Raw genomic sequence first — 17,500 nt, 5'->3', positions numbered from 1 at the left:
AGACTAATGGTTCTTGACAGGAGTCGTATCCAGTTCTTCACCGTGAAGTTGCTGGAAAGCTATGGTTGCTAACTATACATGAGCTACACTTTTTGTCAGGGTTCAGATCACCCTGTTATGGTTTATTTTGCAGTTATGTCCTGCTGACTGTACTTTTCCAAATTTCTGCATATGAACAACGAACATGTGCCATATCAGGTCCAGCCAACTCTCGGTGGCTATGCTATGGCTGACTCTAGGCATCACTACAATACAACTTGTATTTTAAGGTAGTGTTCTTGGTATTATGGTTTTTTGTTTGTTTGTTTATTTGTTTGTTTGTTATGCGCTCACTATGTTAATAATTGAGAAGTAAGACAATCACGATTTACATTTTATGATTTCGCAAACACAGGTAGCAATTTAGCTTGGAAGCTATAGCAGTCTTATTAGCCAGGTTAGCTATCAGACTAATATCATGTCAAGTGTCTGAATTATCATGTCAAACGCTGAATTATCCTGGAGATATGTGCAGGCAACACACTTACTGCCAAACCCAATACACTTGACAATTAACTGACTAAATTAAGACTTTGGAAAGTGTTGTCTGGCCTGTTTTTCTGCTATCGCTACGTTTGTGCTGCAGCTCGATGTTTTCTCCCTAATTAGCCATGTGTCCTATCAGCTAGGTCATTTCTGGGATGTTCCGAGTGTTTCCAAGGGCCTTCAAGTGAATGATGTCCCTCCAGGTGATGCCTTATCAGGGTGCTAGCACACACGGCTAATGACCTTCTCTACTGAGGAGATCATGCAGTACACATTAGACACTGATGTTTATCTGTGCTGTTGCAACATCATTAAGTAAATTGTATTCATTTGCTTATCATTTGTATATTTATTAGGCATACCAGGTACACTTGAGAATGTCTCACTCAAGTGATCATTAACTGCACTGATAGAAAATGAATCCTTTGAATGATAACTTTCCTCCAATAGTGATTTGAACAGTCTGACACAGGTCCATCACTTGCTAAAGTTTGCCTGTTACTCCTTAGTTTAATAAAGCCTTGGCTGAACTCTCCCCTTTCTTCTTCTATATATGAGCTGCTCTCCTCTCACCTGGGCTCTGATAAAGCCTTTCCTCTTCTCCATATTTATGTCACTGCCAGAAAAGTACCCGCTATCTGAAAAACAAATGAAGAGCCAGCCGTGATTAATGCAGAGGGTTGCGATAGTAAACTCCCTGATAACAGTCTAGCAAATAATAAATTAACACTTGGAGGGGGAGAAAGGAGGGGAGAAGTGGTTGTAGAGAAAGAGAGAGAGAGAGAAGAAAAAAAAGAGAGAGGAAAGTGTGGTAATTCCTTTTAGCTGAGATTATCTGGGCCTTCTTCAGGCGCGAGTTGGAGAGCTGGTTAGTATTCACGGCAGGAAGCGGGGCATTACACAGACTTATCATGCCAGGCCTTCTCCCTCACTGATCAGCTACTGGATAAAGAAGGGAAGAGAACAGAGGAAGGCAAACGAGTTGCATAAAGCGAAAGAGAGGAAGAGATGGCGAGCAGGGAACGGAAGGTAGGAAGGTGGGCAGAAAGAGTGAGATATAGTGACAAAGAGAATGTGGTTGTAGGAGAGAGAGAGGGAGAGAGAGTGAGTGAGAGAGAGCGTGTGTACTGATATCACCTGGGTGTGGTGGTTGGTGTTGCGAGTGGTGGAGGTGCAAGCTGGAGGTGCCCACGGCCGTGGCCAGGTAATTAATCATGTCTGGCAGCCTGTCAGACATCCCTGCCCAAACCTCACACTCCTGACCGCTACCCTCTCAGCTGCCATCTGCAAACACAGCTACCCGAAAGACATGGTGTTTGTGTGTGTGTGTGTGCACGTGTGTGTGTATGTGTGTGTGTGTGTGTGTACGAGGTCCACGGTCAGGGTGCCACCCCACAGGCCTTAATATGCATGGATTAAGTTATCAAGTGTAATACTGAGTCTAGGTCATCTGCTTGTGCTTATTGAAAGCTGACTAAAACATATTCATACATTTCTAATTAGCTTCCACTTGTATTTTACAAGCTTGAACGAGCTGGTTAATGGTAGCCAACAATCCAGAGGGAATAAACCTTTTCATTTGTGAGTTTATATTGTAATGCTAAGGGCCAGGGCATGTATATAAGCATCTGTCAAAGCTGTGTTCTTGAGGTAAGATTTTGGTTAGGGGTCTGTCAGATGTACAATTATACAACGGGGGAACTTATAATAGCATCATAGATATGCCAATATAAATGATTACCATATTATACAGCTCCTCAGAGATATGTCAATGTAATCAATATAAACAATATACATCAATATAAATGATTATTATACAGCTCCACAGAATGCTGCAGAAAGTTCCATTGAATTGAATGGGCCATTTGGAGGTCCGATAATTCTTGATAATGACTGCTATAAAAAAAGAATGACCGCTGCCATTGGCAATGGGTTTTGTGCTTCTGATTCACATCTTTCATATCATTCTGTAAGTAGTACTCAGTTCACTTATCGTGACGGAAATTCATTGTAACTTAAAGTCAGCAAGTAATACATTGCTACGCAACACCGGAAACTTTAAAGTTCTATTTGTGAGAAGTCCTATTTTTTTCCTCAATGGAAGCCGGCACCAAATCATTTAAAAAGAGCTATTTTGGAGAAATGTCTTTTATTGTTTCGGCAAGTAACCGTATAATAAGCAGGATAATGTACAGTCCACCGGTCATTCTTGAAAAATAAATCCCTTCAGGACAATACAAGAACTCTCTACTGCACATCGGGGTCCTGTTCGTCCTGTCTGGATTTATTTTTCAATAATCACCGGCGGAGTATACATTATCACTTACAAAAAGTAAAGGAACGCATGTAGGCAATCACCTTGGGATCACCCATTTGTTGATTAGACAAAAGAAACCATTATATTGTAGAAAAAAAGCACAGTGATAATATGATGCTAGGGCCAAGGCAAAGGGCATAGCTATGCCATTTTAAATTTTATAGTGGTACACATCCAACCCAAATCCTCATCTCACTCTAAGGATAAAACGCAATCATGGATGCAAAACCCATTAGCAAGTGTTTGACATTTCCTTAATGAAGTGCACCTTTAGGATGGTGCCAGTGATCATGTGTGTGAGGCCAGGCTGCTGTGTGTTTGTTTATTTATGGCGTTATTTATTTATTTACATATTTATTTATCACCGTGGGTACTTCAGGGTGGCAATCGACAGGATAGGGGTGGAGAAGGTCTCTGGCCCTGTGGACCACCACTTCTCCACAGGCCCACCCATAATTACCTCTTACAGCCATACAGTAAATCTCTCTCTCTCTCTCTCTCTCTCTCTCTCTCTCTCTCTCTCTCTCTCTCTGTCCCTGCTGTTTTTTTTTTCCTCTCTCTCTGTTTGTTCCTGAAACACTCTCCCTCTTTCCCCGCTCTCTCTTCATTCTTAAACTCTCTATTCCACCCCCCTCCATTCCATCCATTCCACACACACACACACACACACACACACACACACACACACACACACACACACACACACACACACACACACCCACACACACACACACACACACACACACACACACACACACACACACACACACACACACACACACACACACACACACACACACACACACATTCTGTCTCTCTTTGCCTCTCCTTCTCTCACTTTCCACTGTGTCCACTGGGGACTGGAGGTTAGAAATGTCTCGGCTGCTGCTGCTGAAACAGATGTCTCAGAAAACCATCTCGTTTCACTCCAAAAAAGAAAAGGCAAAAAAACATAGACTGCATAAACTTTGTGGTCGTATGTTACACCAACCCGTTACCCTATATAACGAAGGAATCCCAAAGTAATGTTTTTGTTTGTTTTATAGCCGTGACTTCCCTTTCTTTCTCATATACATACCAATTTGTTTTGTATGTTTTACTGTTGGAAATTGTTTAACTTTCATGTATATGTGAGCTCTCTCTCTCTCTCTCTCTCTCTCTCTCTCTCTCTCTCTCTCTCTCTCCCGTGCCGCTCACTAGTCAGTGAACATTAAGCTGGAAATCCTGTGATCTGTGATCCTTAATCAGACGCTAAAGACTCATCATTCCCCACATTTAAACACAGAAACACACACACACACACACACACACACACACACACACACACATGCACACACACACGCACACACACAAACATATACACACACACACACACACACACCGACACGCACACAGAGACACAGACAAAGACAAAGACACACACACACACACACACACACACACACATACACACTCACACATACACAGGGCTTGTGGATCCATGCATGAACGTGCTTTAATCATTCCAAAATCCCCGCACAGCTCCTTTCGTCCCCATGAGAAGGATGAGGGGGTGGGGGTGCAGGCAGTGACCCTCTGGGCTCCCAGAAGATTATGGTGGTGACGGTACGATTGGAAAACATTACAGCATCTTTATTAGCATAATGACTCTTCCCCCCTCCCTGCCCAGCCCAGCACACACATACACACATACACACACACACACACACACACACACACACACACACACACACACACACACACACACACACACACACACTCACACACACACACACACACACACACACACACACACACACACACACACACACACACACACACAGCTCCCATGGCTGGCCCAGTGTTTTAAGCTTGTTAATAGTCATTATGGATGTGCAGTGGAGTGAGTGAGCTGAAAAATGAACTCACCTGCTCCTCTCTAAATTAACCCTTTTTGGGGGGCTTTTGTTGCCCATTCTTCTCCAAACATGGCGGCCATCAGGGACCCATTAGTGATGTCTATTAACCGCTAAAATAACTCTCCATTTGCTCCCGATAATGAAGCACTGGCCGACACTCCCACTGACACTGGTCCTCTCCTGTGTGTGTGTGTGTGTGTGTGTGTGTGTGGGTGTGTTTGTGTGTGTGCGTGCACTTTCACAGTAATTACACAAAACATTATTTTGCGGGGATCACATGGTGATTTCTCTGTTAGGGAAGATAAAATTAGCCCCTGTCGACAGGCTGGCGCCCCAGTGCCAGGGTTATCAACACACTCATTCTGCCTCATTAATACCACACCAATGAACATGTCCAACTAAATGGAGCCTGTCATTCAAAATCAAACAGAAAAGGAGAATAAAGGTTTTTTTGTTTTTTTTAGAAATAGACACATTTGCATAACCATCTAACCAAAATATTTTATATAATCATATTTATTGATCACATTTTATTGAGAGAGCAGATACACTTAATAATTTTAAAACTCTGAACTCTAAAATGAAATTGTATATCAGTTAACAATATCACAATCAATTAAATCCAATTTTATTTATATAGCGCCAAAACAATCAAATTGTCTCAAGGCGCTTTACAGTCAGGAAGAGAGATTGGTACATTATGTTTGTTTGGTAAAGAGTGCATTTGATATGTCTCCCTTCACCTCTCAGTCTATGAGTTCTGCGTGTTGTTTGCACCTCGAAGTATAACCATTTTACTAGTTCTTACAAAATGGACTCATATATCTACTACAAAATATCACAGACAGACAGATTGATGTAATGAAGAATAGTTTTTAATGTATTTTTGTTAAGAGTATTTTCATATCTGTGTATCGGTCCTACTTTGTGTTTCTACGTTAAGATATGATGATTTGATCATCCCTCTGCTCTCCATCTTTCTCCGTCACCCGCTGAGTGGATTGACCCCCTCACCTCTCCTCATCTGTGTTAGCGTGTCTCTGCTGGGTGTTAGCAGAGCTATCCAGCCAGTCAGCCAGCCAGCCAGCGTAATGAAAGGCTCCTTCCCCTCGCCGGTCGCCACCGCAGAGAGAGAGCTGTCAGATGATCTCCTGCCGGCCCAGAGTTAGTGGGGCTAACAAGTCTTTTCCCACGAGAGCACTTGGCCATTTCAATGTTGGGAAGGCGTTGGGAAGGCAACACGCTCGGAGGCCAGGCTGCTGCCTCACTTCAAAGGAGAGAGAGAGAGAGAGAGAGAGAGAGAGATGACTGAGAACTTAATGGTTCCAGTGCTGCTCCCTTCTGCTCCAGTCTTCTGAGCTCAAACAGAAGGCTGAAATAAGGATTTACCTCTAGAGGGGGGGGGGGGGGGGTCATGGATCTGGTTTGAGGATCTGCAAATGGACTACTGACCTCAATATTTAAATCGGATGGGATGTCTAGAATGTAAAGGTAAATATGTAATCAATAAAACAGTAAGGCATCTGGAATAGAAATGCTTGCTTATGTAAAAATTCCCAAATACCAGTGATGCCTATCAGGTTTCTGTCAGTTCTGTAGAAATTAGGCCTAGGCTACGCTATTTCACTGCCACGCTCATATTCACATAGACCCCCTCAGCAAAGGAAATGTGTTTACATCCAATCCAATTCCAAACCTCTAGATGTCCTTCTAAACATTTAGGTTCAACTTGTTTATTTTTTTTTTTATTCTGAAATATGACGAGCACATGAATATTCGTGTCTTTCCTTGAATGACAGTGAATGACTTTGTAATGAGTCTGCCAGTGGTAGCGCCATATGGCGTGTGTCTGTGTCTGTGTGAGAAAAAAAAAAAAAAGGAAAACAACAACTGTTGTGGAATGTGTTTATGCTCTCGGTGGAGTGAGACAGGATTTGTGCACATCATTTTCTTTTAATAACAACACCGCACTGAATTAAATACAAGCCCACGTCCAGGACTGAACATAATCAAGCACTTTTTGTGAGAGTTTACAAGTAAAGCTCTCTGCCATCAACAAGCCTCCGCTGTCTAGCGATCCCACTCTATTCACAGGCTGTTGGTGTGTTTAGGGATGAGAAAAGGATTAGGTGTAAATGTAAGCTTGAAAAACACTACAAGAATCAACAAGCTGGAAAAGGCAGGGAGGTAGAACAGTTGTGCTTTGAATCAAGGGCACCTTTAAAGCCAGCAATTACATCTCTAAAGAAAGCAAACTATTCAGGGTGCAGATGCTCCGCGTTACCTGGGCACCACAAAGGTAGTTTGATGCTCAAGCTCCCAGGTGACGCGCCTGAAAGACAAATCCTGCCGCCTCTCTTGTCTGCGGGTCAAACGGGGTTAGCGGAACACTTCAAACAGCACACGGCGCACGGTGAGGAGACAGAAGTTTTGAAGGCCGCCACAATGTTTTCAAAACATATAGAAGTATAGAAACATGAATAACACAGACAATACATATAGCATTGTCATACATATACATATGTTGTATCTTGACTTCTATATCATTGATTCCCGGTACCTACAGAAACATTCATAACAAAGACAGTACATATAGCATTGTTATACATATGTTGTGTCTTGAGTTCTCTATTTTGATTCCTGGTACTTACAGAAACATTCATAACACAGACAATACATATAGCATTATTATACATATACATATGTTGTGTCTTGAGTACTCTATTTTGATTCCTGGTACTTACAGAAACATTCATAACACAGACAATACATATAGCATTGTCATACATACACATACGTTCTGTCTTCAGTACTCTATATTGATTACTGGTACCTATAGAAACATTCATAACAGACATATAGCATTATCATACATACACATACGTTCTGTCTTGAGTTCTATATCATTGATTCCTGCTACCTGTTGTCTCTCTTCAGACATGCATGTGAGAAGCAGACTACAGTGTTACAGCATGCCGTGCACTTTCCCAATGCCAAGTAATACATCACTAATTGCTGTTTTGAAAAAGCAGACATGGTGGCTCCTCCTGTAATACCACACTACCACAGAGATTAGCATAGCGGTTTGAACAGCACAAACATACTGTGAGAGGGTAGCATAGCATTGCTGGGACCTATGCGTACTTTAAAGACTGTTCTGATCGTGAGGAATGGACATTGTAGGACCTCTCAGGGTGGAACAGACGTCATTGTTTGGTTAATGTACAAACAGCCATTACATGATGAAAAGCCACCTAATGTTAACATTCAATGTGTAAAGTCATTTTTTTGCACAAAAACGTCTGCATTTAGTGCATATTTGTTTCTGTTTTCTATATACTGAGACTCAAATATATGCATGTCTGTGATACAACAACAACAACAATAATAATAACAATAATTATTATTATAACAATAATAATAATAACAACAATAATAATAATAGTAATGTCATATAATTACATGATGTGCGATCTACCAAAGGTGAAGTAAATTATAACCCAGCTGGTCAGTGACAAAATATCTTAGAAGAGACCTCTATGTCCATTCTGTTATCTGACTGACCACAAATAAAAGCTTACTAGTCTGTTATGTTCCCTCCGTGTGTTTAATTGCTACCAAGAAGGTCAATTCATTTTACTGTCTTCTTTCTCCAGTCTCTTTCATTTGTCTACCCCCTCTCTGTCTATCTTCCACCCACATAACTAGAATTTATGTTCACCTTTCTTTCTTTCTCTCTTTCTTTCCTTCCGTCTTTTCTTTTGATTCCCCTCTATTCATGTTAGTGTGTGTATGTGTGTGCTCAAATCCCACGTCACTTCACAGGGATTAATCAAAGGGATTAATCAGGCCACTTTGTTGTTAATCTTGCTCACACAGACGCAGGCACCGGGAGGGGCAGCAGGACTCAGAGCTCAGGATACACTAGAGGTCGGAGCCCCTGGATGTGGGCTGCCTCCAGCCTCAGACGAGGCCCCCCACCCAACACCTGCCTGACGGGGGGGCTGAAGATGGTCCTAGTCTGCCCCAGAGTCTGCTGCCATTAAGGGTCAGGAGGGTCTTCAACATCCACATTGGTGTTTGCGCAGAGAAGGTCAGTACCACATTCGCATCACTTCCTATGATCAGGGAAGGCCTTCCTGGAAACAGAGCTTCACTTCCTGAAAACAGCAGTCAAATTCTTACATTCTTATGCTGCGTGCGGTCACAACAGTGCCGCCCAGACATCTCACACCCTGCAGAAACACCAGACACCACTGGTCCTGGAACAGCTTCCTGCCACTCCAATGGTTGCCTTTCCCACAGCACGTGCAGTCTTTGAGAAAAAGCCAGTCAACAGCCCTATCCTCTGATCAGTGCTCACTCGCACAGCCTACCTCTGCTTGATTTGAGATAAGAGCGCTAATGCACCTCGAAATGGGTATTCACATGCACAGTGGCACGCTGGTAGGTAATCGCTTTAATTACGCCGCTTACATGGACACCCAGGGATGTTCTGTGAGCTGAAGGAACCAAAACTCCTCGAGGAGGGTGGTGGTTGGTGTGTATGTGAGTATGTGTTTGTGTGTGTGTGTGTGTGTGTGTGTAGGGGGGGGACACACCCAATACACACGTCTGTTTCTCAGCCAGTGGGGGTTTGGCCAGGAAAACTGGTGTTGAAAGACGCAAAACACACATCTGTCAGATCGGGGGAAATCTCAGTGTGCTGGTGAGGGGGGGTGCTGTGCAGCTCATAGCTGATTGCACGTTCTTAATTAGATGGTTGATTTGAGTCTGAAGATTAAAAAAACACATTAAAAGGCAAAATGTAGTAAAAACAAGGTTATTTAGGAATGCTGTTGACAAAGCTGTTGCAAGTGACATGCGGTGGCCCACTCTCTGAGGTTGGGTAATTGAAGTGATGTCTGATATAGTGTTGTGCTGGCATAGCCACTAATCCATAACCCACCCTACCTCCCAATTGTCCCTGTCCTTCCACACACATGCACACACACAGCCACACACAGTCATACACACACACACTCTCTCTCTCTCACACACACACAACCATACTCTCTCCCAGACTTTCTTTCTCACACACACACACACACACACACACACACACACACACACACACACACACACACACACACACACACACACACAGACACAGACACAGACACACACACACACACACACACACACACACACACACACAGACACACACACACACACACACACACTTTCTCACACATGCAATTAAGTACATCTTTGATGTTCACAAGCCCAGGCCGTTTCTTACTTACAATGACCGATTTTAATCTGCTCAAACACTCCCACCCCCACCTCCACCCGACGCGGAGGTAAGATTTCTCCGATGTGCTGAAACAGCGTGGGGCTTTAAGGCTTCTGCAGGGGCTGTGAAACACATCCAGGCTGCTTTGTTCCTCCCCGTGTAGAAATCAGCTACTTGGCACAGGAGGACTTTGGACCGGCCGCCCCCTTTGTCGCTTCGACTCTAACCTCCATCAATGTGGACATGATCTAAATTGTAGCAGTCAACAGTTCAGGGCTGATCCGCGGTGAACTGGATGCTTCTGGCTGAGCTGTTTTTCCACCCCTGGGGTAATGCTGTTGAACCAGAGGCCTTCTCATCCATCCTACAGCACCAGCTACAGTACACTGCGAGGAAGGCTCTCTTGCTCCTGCTGTAGCATCAACGCAGAGGCACTGGCTTCCACAGGGTTGGTGCTTCATTCTTTTGTTATTTCTACATTTGTTAAGGTCTAATATGCTCTGATTAACATGTTGAATTCACATGCAGTCTCATTTTGAGACAGGTTGATTGTGTTTGTTTTTCTTTGATAGGATGTTTTGTTAAAATAGCTTGTCTGGTACAAGAAGGTGCCAACAATAGCAAGGGGTTGATACTGCTGAAATGCATACTAAACCTGTGTACTAAGTGTCCTTGGATTAAAAGTGATTGTAGGTATGCATTTGTGAAATTACAACCTAATCTCACCTCTCATCAGAGTCTGTTTGATGTTCCATTGACGTTAAGAGATAAAACATACACCCCCCTCCCAAAGCTTATGGAAATGAACAAAAGGAGGTCCTCAAAAAGACATAAAGACAACAGAAAACCCAGAAGTTTAATGTTGGGAGTTTTAGGGTTGGAGAAAGCATAGCCCATTTCTCATTCTCCTATGGAACTCAGAACTGCATCTTAATTATGTGGTTGTGTTTCTGCAGTCATGTCACCCCGAGCATGTGCTCATGTTCAACCGCCCCCCCCCCCCCCCCCCTCTCTCTCTCTCTCTCTCTCGCTCTCTCTCAATCTCTCTCTCTCTATCTCTCTCCCTCTCTCTCTCTCTCTCAAGGACAAAACTAGATGAGAGGAGAGTTGTGGAGGTCTTTTAGGGCCTCGAGTGATCCTTTGCATGTCTTTCCAACCCCTCTCTCTCTCTCACACACACACACACACACATGCACACACACACACACACACACACACACACACACACACACACACACAGCTTCACTTTCACAGGCCGAGTCACCTCCTGTCAAGACACACCAGCCCGCAGTCTTTAATCCTTCAATTACACTAAACTGTTCACACTCGGCGTAATTATCCCATAAACGGCAGTAAAGCACTGCAACTTTCTAATCTGTTTATAATTACCATGCCAGCGATCTCCGCGCACTAATGGCCGACCTTCAGCCACTCTGACCCACCTTTAATTGGCTCTAATATCCCCACATTGCCATGTAAGAAACTAGCCATGACCGAACGAATGGGCCTCAGGTATTGCTAATTTCTGCAGCAATTATCTTTTCATGTTGAGAGATTTAGCTGATTAACTGGGCAATTTCACACAGACCTTTGTTCAGTAATTTTGCCATGATGAAGCTTATTTTAAATAATTTCCGTGTGCTAGACTAAAGTGTCTGTAGAGGGGATTATTCACGTCGCTCCGCTCCTTAAAGAACCGTGTCATTTCATTGGGTAGCGCAAGAAGCTACAGTTATCACATGAATACTGTCATTAAGGCTAATGTACATGGGAATTGATCTTGTGTAAATTCTCCATTCCACAGTTCCTTGCATTTCTGTTTCCTGACTTGTGTTTGTGAGAGTGTGTGAGGAGGACTGAGCAGAATAAAGTGTGTTCCTCAGACTGAGGTGCTACTATGCAGAGAGGTTTCAAGAGCTCATTTTAAAATGCAAAGGATAAATCTATATGTCTGATCATGTATTAAGAATCACACACACACGCGCGCACACACGCACGCACGCACGCACGCACGCACTCACGCACGCACACACATACACAAACACACACAAACTCATTCACATACACACAACACACACATACACAAACTCATTCACATACACACAACACACACATAGACAAACTCTCTTTCACACACACACGCACAAACACACACAAACGCACTCACACACACACACACAATCTATTTTCTGCTTTTGAAATGTGTTATTTTGTATTATTATTATTATTCCCTCGCAGAGGATGCAATATTCAAATGAAGGTGGGAGACCTTTCACATGCATGAGCCTGTAATGGAGCTTTGCATAAGTTCTACCTGATTTCCAATGCAAATATTAGCACTCAAGTTCACTGTGCAGTTACAGATTAAGGGTTATCCCTCTCGTCCTCCGTGCCACCCTTAACGCTCCGCGAAACACTTTTCTCTCCTTTTCTCCCTCTGTGGCTTATCAGGGAGCAGCAACGATCAGAAGCCCTTATGGCTGGTCCCAGGGAGACTGCAGGTGGAGAGTAATCAACATTCAAATGCCACCCCGTTTGTTCCGCAAACCTGCGGTTTCATCCTCGTCTGCCCCGCGCTAAATCCTGAAATTAAAACACACTAATTGGTGTAAGCCGCACAATCAAATAGAGAATTACATTCAAACTCATGAATATCTCACAAGCCATAATAACAGCACTCTGTTAATATGGGAGTCACACATTTTTTTTCATTCATTTTTTTTAAGGACGGAAAAGTGCAATGATAAAGAATTAGCCTCATGTCAGACAACCACAATCCATGTAAAATCCCTCAGTTGGGAAAACGCAGTGAATTGCCTTAGAGTTTGTTTGTTTTTGCATCTCTAAACAAAGACTTACCCTAAGGTTTATGACTCTTTTTTGACTCTTTTCTAACAATTATCCATTATACAGTGGACATGCATCATAAGGGTTTCTAACATATTCATAACACATTATAATGGTCCACAATGGCCACTGAAATGACCATATGTTTAAGTACAATATGTATTATAAAGCCTTATGAATGTTTATGTGTATACTTATGGATACATACTTACAATTACGAAGGGTGGATTAAAAAGCATTATGTATGTGATAAGAATGGCAGCATTTATTAGTCACCTGCCTTCAGGAATGCATCCTCAATAGAACCTTCATTCTAAAGAATTGAAACACCACAATCAGTAGAATCCTGCTAATGTAGCTTGTAAAAGACATTTTTCCGTTTCATTTTTCGGAGACATTTTTCTGTCTTTGTTTCAACAAACACAGCTCATTGAACAAGTCCTATAGCAGCAGATTCCTTAACCAATACAGATAGTTGTACACTCCAGCCTGAACTGTGCACAAAGCCAGAATTTAGCACCTCCTTTAAACACACAGCACAGGCAGTCAATATTAGCCAGGCCATTATAGGGTTCAGTAGGCTTTCACTCAGGCAGTTTTTAGATATATATTTCCTGGGGCTTGTATGATGTTCCAGGAATTAATTTTTAATCCACTTGGGATAAGAACTGTGACTAATTAAATTCAGACACTGAAAAAGAAAAAAAAAACACCTTCATGAGCCATAGATATTTCTCAATGGTAATATCATGCTCGGTTTCATTGCAGTGTTTGAGTGTGGTTAGTGTTGTGATGTGGATGTGCTGTATTTTCCCCTTCATATCTTCAGCAGCGAGTCCCTGACTCACTGTAGCCTTACCTTTAGAAAGCCTTCCTCCCCAGCAGAGAAGCCAATTAGGACGAGAGAGGTCAGCACACAGCTCTATGGGGAAAAGAGTGATAAATAATTTCTGGGTTAAAAAGCAATGGCTCGCCCCGGAACAAAATGCATTGTGTGTTTTCCGACTCCGACTATTTATTTTCTCCATGAATTATGCATCCGTCGCGCTAGCAGCCGACGAGTGCCCAGCGAGGGGTTGATAATCTGCGATCTCTGTAAGTACCTCAACAATGGTGTGTATGACAAACACAAGAAGAGATTTGGCACAACAACGTCTTTAAGTGTTCCATATAGAGCCGGCTGGCAAAACAAAGAGCTAGCGCTTCCCAGTGTTCCCGTCCACTGGAGCCGTCGCATTAGAAGCAAACATCAACGTGACAAACACACTTCAGCTCGGAAATATAGAGGAATAAAAATGAATGGGAACTAATGCATTTAAAAAAGGAAGGAAATAAAATCAGGAAAAAAAAAAAATACAATACAATTCAATTAAGAAATGGAGTGTCACTGGTGGTGCTGGTTGTTGGGGTTGCTATTGTGGAATAGTGAGAGCAGTACTCCTCCGTATTCAACAGCTGAAGGGTTTAGAGCTTATTGAAGACGGTGGAGCAGACAGAAGTAAAGTGGAGCTATGACTGTAACACCTCTCTCACTCTCCACAGAGAGCCAAGAGCCTGTCAGGACGGTCCCCCCCTCCCTCGCCTCAGCTGAACCCTGGCAGTTGAAAGCTTCTCTCCTGTCCATGCTCCCTGCCTCGGCATTCCAGAAGCCAACTTGTGTTCTTTTGTAAACCGTTGTTCTAAACGACGGAGCATTGCAACATTCTAGTGCACACGGGCACACAATGGCCTAATCTGTGTGAAGACATGCGGAGTTGAGCGGCAAGCTTATGCATTCAAAGTTTTCAGCTGTGAGATTAAAAATTTCCCTTCTCGGAAATGTGACGGGGAAGTTGCTTCTTTTTTCTCTCTCTCTTTCTCCGCATTTCTCTTTTCAGGCAAATCCAGTCACGGGGCCCTGTTGCAGAATTCTCCCACTTTCCAACACATTAGTCGTGCAAACTCAAAAGCGGCGGAATACAATAACCTCAAGAGCGTTCTTTTTTTTCTGTCTCTCACCCTCCACGTTTGATAGCAGTGGGCAAATCACATGGTCAAGGTTGTGCGAAGCCAGAAAATAATGAGATCATATTCCAGTCTCCTTCTTCCTGTTAACTTGAACAAAAGCTAGCTCTTTCTGTGCTGCCGAAGTTTGAATAAAGGACTTTACAGAGCGACATGAGTTGTCTGTCTGGTAGTATACGGTTTTTAGTTTGGAGTATCATAAACCTAATCACTGCCTGTGATAATGACATTAAGTTTCTTACCATATCCTTCTGGTGAGAAGCAGGAAAACTTTTTTTCAAGACAGAAGTTTGCAAAACAAAGAAAAGTAACAGGGCAAAAGGAAATGGTGGTGGTTCTGAAAGACAATAGGCAGATTACACATACCATCATGCCGCCTTTTGCCTGGGAGCTAACAAAGAAATGTGGTGATTTATTACAGGAATGCTGACATACTTTTGGGGAAAACTGGTCTTATACATTGTTTACTCCCGGCATAAATCTCTCTCTCTCTCACACACACACACACACAAACACACACACACACAAACACACACACACACACACACACACACAGACGCAGCATTGTGGACATGCAGACTTGACTTTCTAAAAGTATGTTCGAAGTGTAGAAGTTAACAGCCTACTAAATGGTAGACAAGGAATTTGAAGTAAAACTATAAATAAATTCAAAATATAATATAATATCATTCAACATATTTGTATTATCTTGGGCATTCAACAAAAGAATCAGAATTGTGCTGATAGTAGTGTACTGATTTTGCATCAGCTCCAACCCCAATAGATATGACAGTGTGATGCACTGGCGAGACCTCAGTTCACATTAACTGAGATCTGAGACACTAGTAGGGTTGTGAGCATCACAAAGCGCCACAATGAGGAAGCACTAAGGGGAAAGCCTTTCCTCAAACACGCTTCCTCCAAAACAGTGTGGAAAAATTTAATTTATTTCCATTGTAGAGCCAGAGAGGCCTGGTAGTATAAAACAGAAATGGCCCAGACAGACACCCATAAAACCCAAACAACTCAACACAAGAGGCAATAAAAGAGTGGATTATACATGAAGACTAATGCTTCTCATTTTCAATGGGGGTCTGACTCTGAGCAGGGTCAGAATTGGGGCTGCACACACACACACACACACACACACACACACACACACACACATATATACACACGCACACACACACATACACACGCACACACACACACACACACACACACATACACTCATTTAATTCTAATTCTAGGTTGCTGCTTTAAGAACTGGCCAGGGACAAGAGTTACAACGTTAGACTATAAGGCCAATTTAGGGCTCATTTACCTCATACAGTACTCATACTCATTTATTTCTGTTTATCAATGAGCACTGCCCCAATCAAATCAGAAATACAAATAAACAATGTGCATAGGTACACACATTCATGCCTGTCCACACGCACAGACACATATGCACACACACACACACACACACACACACACACACACACACACACACACAGACACACACACACAGACACACACACACAGACACACACACACACACACACACACACACGCACACGCACACGCACACACGCACAGTCACACAGACACAGACACACACACACACACACACACACACACACACTGCTGGATTTCCCGTTGGAATGTGTGAGATAAATCCCAGGTTGGCCCTGCTCTGTCATCTCCAGCTCAGTGAACAACTTCATTTCAGCTGATGAGGTCACCACGGGGTCACCAGGGACTCGTGGAACTGACATCACCACCCAACGCCCATTTATCTCCCCCACAAAAAAAAAAAAACACAAAATATGGCTCTTGTGCATCCATGTCCATGCAAAACAACCTGCAATTACACCCCAACCACCCAGCAAACGCAGTTACACCCTACAATTAATCCCCCAACCACCACAGAACAGAAGAGAGATTCTCAGCTCCAAAATCGCTGCCACATTTGCAATACTGAAGAGGAGCGACATGGAATATATTCCAAAGTAGGATGTTTTTTTAGCCCAAGTTTAGTTGTTCAACATTGTTTAGAGTGTTTGGGCTCTGTTTAGCATCCAGATTTCACTGATGAAAGAACGAGAGCCAATCAAACAAAGAGGAGAAGCTCACATCCACGCGCGCGCAGAGACGAGAGGTACGCCAGCCCGTAGCGCTTTTGAGCCTCAGCATGTTTGGGACAAACTCAGTTGTCTGGCATTGCTTGCATTTAATATTACCACTGTTACAATCAAAGAGGAAAGAAACCTATTTTTGATTTCAGCACGGTTTGCCATCTGTTACTACATGTCTAAATTGTGCAGTTCCATTCTCAGAGGCTTTCACGTTTGCCGTTTTATTCCCCCACCGCACCGCACCGCACCCCACCCCACCCCACCCCGGCAGTCTCCTTCACAGTCAATCATGTTAATGTACTCGGCTGATGAAGGCATTATACGGGCAGGGAGAGGAAGGCTTAATCAAAATATTTAAACAAAGGATATATTTAAAGGGCTGTGCCGCTCACAAGTGCATAATGGCAGCCAAACAAACAAGGCTGTGAATCACGAAAGACAGAAAGCATTTCACCATTACAGAGAGGGGAAGAGAAAAGTGAATAGAGTGGCTCAAAGGGTGAGCGAGAGG

This window comes from Clupea harengus, chromosome 11 (genome assembly GCF_900700415.2).
Source record: "Clupea harengus chromosome 11, Ch_v2.0.2, whole genome shotgun sequence".
In the NCBI taxonomy this organism is placed as follows: domain Eukaryota; kingdom Metazoa; phylum Chordata; class Actinopteri; order Clupeiformes; family Clupeidae; genus Clupea; species Clupea harengus.
This window is presented reverse-complemented; position numbering follows the sequence as displayed.